The sequence below is a fragment of the Tamandua tetradactyla genome, chromosome X (genome assembly GCF_023851605.1).
Source record: "Tamandua tetradactyla isolate mTamTet1 chromosome X, mTamTet1.pri, whole genome shotgun sequence".
NCBI classification, from domain to species: domain Eukaryota; kingdom Metazoa; phylum Chordata; class Mammalia; order Pilosa; family Myrmecophagidae; genus Tamandua; species Tamandua tetradactyla.
This window is the reverse complement of record NC_135353.1, coordinates 105,513,331-105,521,562: the sequence shown is the minus strand read 5'-3', so window position 1 is coordinate 105,521,562 and position 8,232 is coordinate 105,513,331. Positions and strand designations below refer to the sequence as shown.

The 8,232-nt window shown below is 35.8% G+C and overlaps 1 non-coding gene and 1 pseudogene across 1 annotated transcript; both read left to right on the top strand.

The window, feature by feature from the left end:
- The first annotated feature begins 266 nt into the window (after positions 1 to 266).
- Positions 267 to 2,193, top strand: LOC143670760 (influenza virus NS1A-binding protein pseudogene; annotated as a pseudogene).
- A 5,167-nt stretch (positions 2,194 to 7,360) lies between these two features.
- LOC143672208 (U6 spliceosomal RNA) lies at positions 7,361 to 7,467 on the top strand. Its single transcript, XR_013169677.1, has one exon. It is a non-coding gene; the product is annotated as a U6 spliceosomal RNA (small nuclear RNA).
- Positions 7,468 to 8,232: the final 765 nt, after the last annotated feature.

Below are 8,232 nucleotides of genomic sequence, written 5' to 3'. Positions count from 1 at the left end.
TTCTTCAGAGAGGAACCAGATTATGTTCCATGATTATCCCAGAAGAAATTCATGTCTATAGTTCATAAGGAGTTGATTACGTCATTTTCAGGCTGATCATTTTGGAATCACCATTAGAGCTTAAGACACATTTGCCTTCTCTTCAAGTACCCGTCTTCATACCTTAATCAAGTGCTGCATTTTAACATTCCTGTGTCATTGGATTATTTAAGATTCCTCAGAAATAAATTTCTCACTGGTATAATAGCCAAATTTACAAGGAAAAAATGATTCCCAATGGATATTTAATGTTTGAAGATGAAAATTTTATTGAGTCTTCTGTTGCCAAATTAAACGCCCTGAGGAAAAGTGGCCAATTCTGTGATGTTGGACTTCAGGTCTGTGGCCATGAGATGTTGACACACAGAGCAATTCTGGCTTGCTGCAGTCCCTATTTGTTTGAAATTTTTAATACTGATAGTGATCCTCATGGGGTTTCTCATGTTAAATTCGATGATCTCAATCCAGAAGCTGTTGAAGCCCTACTGAATTATGCCTATACTGCTCAGTTGAAAGCTGATAAGGAATTAGTAAAAGATGTTTATTCTGCAGCAAAAAAAAGCTGAAGATGGACCAAGTAAAGCAGGTTTGTGGTGATTATTTACTGTCTTCAATGGATATTACTAACAGCTGCATCTCTTACTGAAATTTAGCAAGTTGTATGGAAGACTCCCATTTGTTGAATAAGGTTGATGCCTATATTTAGGCATATTTGTTACAAATTTCAGAAGAGGAAGTTTCTTACACTTCCAAGACTAAAGTTGGAGGTAATGCTAGAAGATAATGTTTGCTTGCCTAGCAAAGGCAAATTGTATACAAAGGTAATCAACTGGGTACAGTGTAGCATCTTGGAGAATGGAGACAGTCTGGAAGGGCTGATTGAAGAAGTTCAAACCTTGTACTACTCAGCTGATCACAAGCTGCTTAATAGGAATCTACTAGATGGACAGGCTGAGGTGTTTGGCAATGATGATGACCACATTCAGTTTGTGCAGAAAAAGCCACCACATGAGAATGGTCATAAGCAGATAAGTAGCAGTTCCACTGGATGTCTCTCTTCTCCAAACGCTATAGTACAAAGCCCTAAGCATGAAAGGAAAATCTTTGCTTTTGAAAAAGACTTCAAATTACACTTACTTGTGCCTAGCTGTGCTGGATGGTATATTTTGTGTAATTTTCCTTCATGGGCAAAACAATCTACAGAGCTCACCAACAAGCACACCAAGACTAATTAAGAGCTTAAGCTTTGAGATGCAAGCAGAAGACCTAATAGTAAAGCCCATATCTCCTTTGCAGTATGCACAGTCTGGGAACAGCAGAGATGAATGGCAAACTCATAGCTTCAGGTGGCTATAACAGAGAGGAATGTCTTTGAACAGGTGAATGCTATGATCTGCATATAGATCACTGGTCCTTTCTTGCTCCCATGAGCACACCACAAGCCCAATTTCAAACGGCCATACTCATGGGCCAACTTTATGTGGTAGGTGGATCAAACAGCCATTCAGATGACTAGAGTTGTGGATAGATATATGATCTAAACATAGATGGCTGGATTCCTGTTTCAGAATTGAGAACTAACCATTGTAATGCAGGAATGTGTGCTCTGAGTGGGAAATTATACAACATTGGTAGCTCTGACCCACATGAGCAAAAAGGACCGAAAAATTGTGATATATTTGACCCTATAACAAAGTCGTGGACAAGCTGTGTGCCTCTCAACATCTTTAGACACCAGTCTGCAGTCTATGAGCTTGGTGGTTATTTGTACATAGTAAGAAGTACAGAGTCGTGGAATTGTCTGAACACAGTACAACGTTACAATCCTGAAAATAACACCTAGACTTTAATTGCACCCATGAATTTGGCTTGGTGAGGAGCTGGAGTAGCTATTCTTTATGGAAAACTGTTTGTACGTGGTGACTTTGATGGTTTTCATGCCATCAGTTTTGTGAAGATGTACGATCCAACTAGATATGAATGGAAGATGATGGTAACATAACATCACCAAGGAGCAATGCTGGGATTGCAACTGTAGGGAACACCATTTATGCAATGGGAGGATTTGATGGCAATGAATTTCTGAAAATGGTAGAAGTCTATAATACTGACACAAATGAGTAGAACCCCTCCACAAAGACGTTTCAGTTTTAACAAATTTAAGACCCTTTCAAACTAACAACCTTAGTGATGTAACTGTGTTTAGTAGAGGTACACTGGTGAATAAGGAGGGTGGGAGGATACAGATGTTGCTAACAGCAACACAAAGCTTTTGCATATTGCATATTATTAAACATGTTGTACACGCATTTTGTGTTTGTTTGGAAAGGAATGCAAAGATGAAGGTCTGTTTTCTGTATTTTTAGAACCTTTTGGTTACTTTTTGGAAGTTGATAGTGTAAAAGAATAAACCAAGAATTGGGCACATCATTTAAAGAAGTTCCCTTCCTCCACATTTGTTTTACCAATTTGCACATTAAATCACTCTTCCCTCAAATATTTAATTACGGGGAAAGAGGGAAGTAGGGTTTTAAAATGTAGGCAGTTGGGTTTCTTAAGGCTCTTTTGCAATAATTTAAACAATCTATAACAAAATAGACCTATTTACCTAGATGACCATGACTATTTTTGTTTTTGTTAAAAGAAAACTGCCATGCATACCAATATTTAAATATTTAAATCCAGAAACCATCAATGAAGAGGACAAGAGTTTGGACTAACCAGACAGAGATTTTAAAATAATGATCCTCAATATACTCAAGGAGGTAAAGGAAAACACAGAGAAAGAACTAAAGGATATGAAGAAAACAAAGAATGAACAATATGAGAATCTCCCTAGAGAAATACTAGAGTTGAAGAACAAAACAATTGATAAGAAAAATCTCCTAGATGGTTTCAACAGCAGATTGGAGGTGACAAAAGAAAGAATCAGTGAACTCAAAGACAAGACAGCTGAAATGATTCAGACTGAGGAGCAGAAAGATAGAAGAGCAAAAAAAGAATGAGCAGAGCCTAAGAGACCTGTGGGACAACACCAGTGTACCAATATATGTGCTATGGGAATCCCAGAAAGAGAAGAAAGATAGAAAGGGTCAGAAAGAATACTGCAAGAAACAGTTATGTACAAGGAATAAGTTATGCACAAGGGAATCCAATAAGATTAAGTGCTGTTTTCTCATCAGAAACCTTGGAGACAGGAAGGGAGTGAAATTAAGTATTTAAATTGCTGGAAAAACCAGTGTTAACCAATAATTTTTTATCTGGCACGATTTTCTTTCAAAACTGAGGGAGAAATTAAGACATTCCCATATAAACAGAAGTTGAGGAAATTTGTCACCACTAGAGATGCCCTACAAGCAGCACTGAAGGAAATTCTTCAAATTGAAAGGAAAGGACACAAGCAGTGGGTGAACGCAATATAAAGAAATAAAGACCTCCAGGAAAGGTAACTGTATGGGTAATTATAATTGCCAGTACTATTGAATTGTATTGTTTAATATGCAGCTTCACTTCTTGCTTCATATAGGTGCTAAAATGCAAATGCATAAATGTAATGATAAATCTATGGTTTGGGGATACATGGTGTACTAAAATATGATTTGTAGCAAGTACAAAAAATCTGAGAGAACAGAGGGGTACAGGATGAGTATATGTGTTTGCTAATCAAGATAAGTTATAATCAAATCATATATATTGTTATCTATGTAGGATATGAAATTCTATGGTAACCAGAAAGAAAATATCTGAAAAATATATTTAGAAAGAAATGTAGCATCTCAAAATGGTTCAATACAGAAAGCCAAATAAATATGGAAGTGGGCATTAATAGAAGAAATAAAGGTCAGAAAGGATATAAGACTTACAAGTGCAAAATAGTGAAATGTCAAGAGAAATTCTTGCATTATCATTAGCACCTTTAAATGTAAATGAATTCAACTCCATAGTCAAAAGGCAGAGACTAGGAGAATGGATAAAAAAAGATGACCCAATTGCATACTGTTTTTAAGAAACTCATTTTAAATTCAAAGGCATAAGTACTCTGAAAGTGAAAGAATGGAAAAAAGTAAACCATCCAAGTAGTAATCAAAAGAGAGCAGGGATAGCTATACTAATATCAGAAAAAAAATGGATTTTAAGTTCAAAAACAGTTGTGAGGGACAAAGAAATCATTATATACTGATAAAAGGGACAATTCAACAGGAAGACATAACAATTATAACTCTGTCTGACACTAACAACAGAGGCCCAAAGCATATGAAGTAAGTATTGACAAATCAGAAGGGAGAAATAATGATTCTACATTAATAGTAGGAGATGTCAATGCCATTTTTAATAATGGGCAGAACATCTAGACAGAAGATTCATAAGTAAATAGAAAATTTGAATAATATAAACCAACTAGACCTAACAGACACATCTCACCTACCAGCAGCAGAACACACATTCTTCTCTACTGTACATGGATCACAAAACAAGTCTCAATAAATTCAAAAATATTGAAATGATACAATGTCTCTTCCCAGTCACAGTGGCATGAAGCTAGAAATCAGTACAAAGGAAGAAAGTGAAAATTCAGAAATATGAGGAAATTAAAGAACATACACTTAAGCTACCTATGGGCCAAAAAAGAAATCACAAGGAAATTAAGAAATAATTTGTGATAGATTAAAATGAAAATACAACATACCAAAACTTATGGGATACAGCAAAGGCAGTGCTGAGAGGGAAATTTATAACTCTAAGTGCTCACATTTTAAAAAAGAAGAAAAATCTCAAATCAGAGACCCAACCTCAAAACTAGAGGATCTTGAAAAAGATGAATAAAACTGAAAGCAAGGCAAAAGAAGTAAATAACAAAGATTAAGAGTGGAGATAAAAGAGATGAGAATTAGAAAAAAAAATAGAGACTCAACAAAACCAAAAGTAGTTTCTTTGAAAAGATCAATAAAATTGATAAACTTTCACCTTCACTGACAAAAAAAAGAGGAGACACAAATCAGTTAATTTAAAAATGAAAAGGGGGACATTAGACTCAACCCCCAAGAATAAAAAAGGACCATAAAAGGATACCATGAAGAACTCTACACCAACAATTGGATAGACTAGATGAAATAGACAAATTCTCAGAAACATACAAATTACCTACATTGACTCAAGAAGAAATAATAGATCTCGACATACCAATATCTAGATAAGAGATTGAAACAGAAATTAAAAAAAAATTTCCAACAAAGAAAAGTTCAAAGCCAAATGACTTCACAGGGGAATTTTATTAAACTGCCCAAGAAGAATTAACACCTATCCCATTCAAAGTCTTTCAACAAATTGAGAAGGAAGGAATATTCAGTAATTCATTCTATCAGGCCAACATCATCCTCAACCAAAGTCAAATAAAGATACCACAATAAAAGAAAACTACAAAATAATATTTCTTATGAATATAGATGCAAGAATTCTCAATAAAATACTAGCAAAACAATTCCAACAGCACATCAAGGAATTATATACCATAACCAAGTGGGATTCATCTCATATATACAAGGTGGTTCAATATAAGAAAATCAATAAATTTAATACACTGCATTAAACTGAACAAAAGGAAAAAAACATGATTATCTTGTTTGATGCAGAGAAGGCATTTAACAAAATCCAGCACCACTTTTTAATTAAAAGAAAACCAATTATAAAAGTAGGACTAGAAAGAAACACCCACATTATGAAGAAGAGCATCTATGAAAAACCTACAGCTAACATTGTACTTAATGACAAAAGATAGCTTTCTTCTAAGTTCAGGAACAAGACAAGGATGTCCAATAACAAGGATGTTATTCAGCAATGTAATAGAATTTCTAGCTAGAGAAATTAGGAAAGAAAAATAAATAAAAGGCGTACCAAAAAACAGATGTAAAACTTTCCCTATTTACAAATGTTCCTATATATAGAAAACCTGAAAACTCCACAATAAAGCTACTGGAATAAAAAAAATGAATTCAGCAAAGGAGTAGGATACAAGATAATGCAAAAATCAGTAGAGTTTCTATACATTAGTAATAAACCATTTGAAGAAGAAATCAAGAAAAATTCCATTTACCATAGCAACTAAAAATGAAATATCTAGGCATATATCGAAGGATATAAGGACTTGTACACAGAAAACTAGAAGACATTACTAGAAGAATTCAAAGTAAACCTAAAGAAGTGAAAGTACATTCTTTATTCATGGGTTGAAAGACGAAAGATTGTCAAGCTGTTAATTCTACCCAAAGTGATTTATAGATTCAATGCAATCCTAATCAAAATTGTAACAGCATTCTTTGCAGAAATCAAATTTATACAGAAGGGTAAATGTCCCTGAATAACCAAAGACATTTTGATAAAGACAAATGAAGTTGGAGGACTCACAGTTCCCAATCTTAAAACTTACTATAAAGCCAAAGTAATCAAAACAGAATGGTACTGGCACAAGGACAGACATTTAGACCAATGGAATTGAATTAATGGTTCAGAAATGCACTGACATCCAATTGATTTTTGACAATGATGTTATTTTAGTTTGTTAAAGCTGCCTGTTCTAGTTGCTAGCTATTGGAATGCAATATACTGGAAACGGAATGGTTTTTTAAAAAGGGAATTTAATAAATTGGTAGTTTACAGTTCTAAAGCTGAGAAAATGTCCCAGTTACAACAAGTCTATAAAAATGTCTAATCTAAGGCATCCAGGGAAAGTTATCTTGGCTCAAGAAGTCCGATGGCATTCAGCATTTGTCTCTCAGGAGGAAGGGCACATGGTGAACATGGCAGCATCTGCTGGCTTTCTCTCCAGGCCTCTTGCTTTATGAAGTTCCCCGGAAGGCATTTTCCTTCTTTATCTCCAAAAATCACTGGCTGGTGGACTCTCTGCTCTGTGGTTCTGCAGCATTCTGAGGCTTTCTCCAAAATACTTATTTTATAGGATTCCAGTAAATTAATCAAGACCCATGTAGGATGGGTGGAGACACGTCTCCACCTAATCAAGTTTTAAAACCAATAATTCATTGAGTCACTTCTCTGTGGAGATAGCCTAATCAAGTTTCCAACCTATAGTATTGAATAAGTATTAGAAGAAACCATTGCTCTCACAAGATTGATTAGGATTAAAACATGGGTTTTCTAGGGTACACAAATCCCTTCTACACCAGCACACTGCCAGAATGCAACAAACCAGAAACAGAATGGCTTATAAAGGGAATTTATTAAGTTGCAAGTTTGCAGTTCTAAGGCCTTGAAAATGGCCAAATTAAGGCACCAACAACAGGTGACCTTCACTCAAGAAAGGCTGATGGTGCTCACTTCAGCAGCACATATAATAAAATTGGAATGATACAGAGAAGATTAGCATGGCCCCTGTGCAAGGATGACATGAAATTTCGTGAAGAATTCCATATTTTTTAATTAAAAAAAAAGAAAGGCTGATGCCATACAGAACACCTCTGTCAGCCGGGAAGGCATATGGCTGACATCTGCTGGGGTCTTTGGCTTCTGGACACTTCTGTCAGCTGAGAAGGCACATGGTGAAATCTGCTAGCTTTCTCTCCTGGCTTCTTGTTTCAGAAGGCATTTCTTGGGGGTGTTTTCCTTCTGCATCTCCAAAGGTCTTTGGCTGTGTGGGCTCTGAAGCTTTCCCCAAAATGGTTCCCTACTAAATGACTCTAGTAAGTGACCCACCTTGAATGGGTGGAGACACATCTTCATTGAAACTACCTAATCAATAGGTCCCATCCACAATTGGGTAGGTCATATCTCCATGGAAACTTAATTTAAAAGATCCCACTCAGCAATATGAAATGATGATTAAAGAATGTGGCTTTTCTGGGGTATGCAACAGTTTCAAGCCAGCACAGGTGCCAAGTCCTCTTTACAGATGTACAAATGTACAAATGCACATGCAAAGATGCTCACCACTAGCTATTAGCATCCCACAATGGTATGCCATTTCACAGCCACTGGAATGGCTGCTATGATAACAATAGAAAATTATAAGTGTCGAAGAGGATGCTGAGAAATAGGAAGACTCACTGATTGTTTGTGGGAATGTAAGATGGTCCAGCCACTGTGGAAGACAGTTTGGCAATTCCTCAGAAAGCTAAGCATAGAATCACCACATGACCCCACAATCCCAATTCTAGGTATATACCCAAAAGATTTGAAAGCGGG